The sequence below is a fragment of the Lepidothrix coronata genome, unplaced genomic scaffold (assembly GCF_001604755.1).
Source record: "Lepidothrix coronata isolate B3197 unplaced genomic scaffold, Lepidothrix_coronata-1.0 Scaffold556, whole genome shotgun sequence".
Lineage (NCBI taxonomy): Eukaryota > Metazoa > Chordata > Aves > Passeriformes > Pipridae > Lepidothrix > Lepidothrix coronata.
In genome coordinates this window covers 6,855-9,836 of record NW_016690736.1, presented here as the reverse complement: position 1 = coordinate 9,836, position 2,982 = coordinate 6,855, and positions in this window count along the sequence as shown.

Sequence of the window (2,982 nt, the reverse complement as noted above, 5' to 3'; positions counted from 1 at the left end):
AAAACCCCGGGGCAATCCCAGAGATCCAGCACTCCCACAAAGCCCTGGTGTGATCCCAGAGATCCAGTGCAATCCCAGAGATCCAACACTCCCACAAAACCCCGGGGCAATCCCAGAGATCCAGCACTCCCACAAAGCCCTGGTGTGATCCCAGAGATCCAGTGCAATCCCAGAGATCCAACACTCCCACAAAGCCCCGTCCCAAATCCCAGAGATCCAGCACTCCCACAAAGCCCTGGTGTGATCCCAGAGATCCAAACCCAACCTCCCAAATCCCAGAGATCCAGCACTCCCACAAAGCCTCGGGGTGATCCCAGAGATCCAGTGCAATCCCAGAGATCCAACACTCCCACAAAGCCCCGGGGCAATCCCAGAGATCCAGCACTCCCACAAAGCCCCGGTGTGATCCCAGAGATCCAGCGCTCCCCCAAAGCCTCCGGAGGAGGCAGCGCCCGGATCGCCGGGAAGGGCCGGTGGTGGCAGGAGCCTTCCAGGGACTCTTTTGTTCTCCGGAGCTCCAGCTCCGACTCCTATTTTTAGAAACTGCCTCCTTTGCGAGGAAAACAGGCGGTGATTTATCTCCCTCCCTGCAAATCCCGGTTTCTTGGAAACGGCGGGAGATGAGGGAGTTTAATGGCTCGGACTTGGGAGGCTCCAATTTACCCTCTATGGTAATCCAGGAGCGGCGGCTCCTCCGGCCCCGGGAGCGCGGCCACGGCCTCTCCCGGGAGCGCCCGGAGGAGCCGGGATCCTTCCTCAGCTCAAGGTCTCTCCTCCCCACAAGGTCAAACTCCCTCCTATCAGAGGCCCCGAGGCTTCTCCTCGTGGTTTTTCCTCTACCCCAAGAGTTAAAACGACTTGGAGAGGACAAGAAGACACTTTCAAAGCGAGCGTCACGTGAGCCCGTGGCCAAAACACACGGAGAAAACAGAGATAAGGGGGGAAAAAAAGGGAATTTCAGAGTCCAGGAGAGGTTCCAGGGAGAGCAGGAGCTCTCCTGGACAGGGTGGAGCTGGATCTCCACGGATCTGGGGTGGTTTGGTACACAGAAGGTTTGAAAGGTCGTGGGTTGAGAAACAGCAAGAGGAGCAAAGAGCCCAAACTCGTCGAGGCCACCACAGGGAGGTTGATGCCAAGTCTGAGAGGCTCAACCAGGCGTAAAAAGTTCCCCTAAACGTTCCCCCCCACCCCAAAACCACCAGGACACGCCTCGAGGTGCTTCTCCACGTCACCACTCGTGTCCTGCCCCGAGGGTCGGGTTTATTTGGCACCAGAGTCGCTCACATTTGAAGGTTAACAAGGAGCAAGGTCATGGACCAAGGGGGTGTTGGCAGAGCCAACATCCAACACTGCCCAGGATGGAACCTCTGGAGGGTCCTTCCAACCCCAGAGATTCCGTGGTTCGGGGATAAAAATCCCAAAGAAACTCAAGAGTCTAAAGCCAAGAGGTCTTTTGGGTGGTGGTTTCCACCCAGACCCCACATCAGCTCCCACAGGGAGGGGATCCCCCAACCAGGGAGTTCAACCAAGAGCCTTAAAACCCAAAAACGGAGCAAATTGGGCAGGAATTTATGACATCACTTCTCTGAGCAATCCAAGGGCTTCCCAAACCCCTCAAAACCCAACGATCTCCCTCAAATGCCTCCCCTGAGCCCACACCTTCTCCCAGGCTCTGGGTTTTTTCCAGCCTGTCCAAAGCACCTGGGAGAAGAGGCAGGAAGGGGCGTTTTCCTTCTCCTGCAGCCGGGCCAAGGGGCCCTTTGAGCCCCGGGGTTGGGCAAGGGCTGAGTTGTTGCATCATCTCCTGAACAAGGAGAGGTGTCGCAAGGCCGGAGTCGGGCTCTGGAATCACAGCCTGGATCCGGCTCCAGCTCACGCTCTGACTTTGGGTGTTAATTTGGGAGCAGAAGGAAGAATCCCCCGCTGGCCCCCGTGGCGGATACGGCGCCTGCAGAGCGTAAAAAACCCGGAAAACCAGAAATTTTGGCGGCCTTTCCCAGCCCAAAAACACAAGAGGAATTGGCAGTGCCCAGGAAAAACAGCAGTTGGACCCACACAGCGGGAAAACTCCGTGTCCCGGTGCCGCGGTGGTGCCGGAGCCGAGTTGGGTGTTCGCCGGTGTGTTACCACCCAACCCAACCCAAGTCAACTCAACCCAACTCAACCCAAGCCAACTCAACCCAACCCAACCCAACCCAACCCAACCCAACTCAACCCAACTCAACTCAGTCCAACCCAACTCAACCCAACGCAACTCAACTCAACTCAACCCAACCCAACCCAACCACAGAGTGGGTGAACCGCCCCTTTGGACGGCACAGATTTGGGGTCGTTGCCAGCACCAGGGGAAATCCCACGCTGGGAATGTCCAGTCATGGAATCGCTGAGGTCGGAAAAGAAGAACCGCGGAATCCTAAAGGTTGGAAAAGACCTCTAAGATGGACTCCAACCGTTCACTGGTCACCCAACAGGGCCAAGAAATGGGGGGTTTCCAGCCCCCAGCCCCGTTGGAGCTGTTCAGCTCCCCAAATCCTGGCTGGAAATGCAGGGAAGCAGGAGCCTGATTTCCCACATCCCAGCCCACCCCCAAATCCATCCCACGGCCCCAAAGGTGGCTCTTCCAGCCCAAAGCTCCCCGAGGCCACGCTGGCAGAGCCAACCCAAGCTGGGCCTGTGTTCATGGTGACTTTTGGTGCCCACCCGCCCCCCGACATTCCCTGTCCACCAAAAGCACCTGGATGAGCATCCCGGGCGCTCCGCACGGATCAGGCCCAGCCCGGAGCCACCTGGGTGGGCACCCAGGCAGGATTCCAGCTCTTCCAAGGTATTCCCGCCCCAGATTCTCGGGGTAGACGCTGCTCCTCCATCCCAAGGGCCCAGCATCGCTCCGTGCTCACAGTAAACAACTTCCCAGGAGAAAGGATCCTCCCAGGGTCTCACGTGAGCATCCAAAGGTTCTCCCGGAGCCGGAGGCGCCGATCG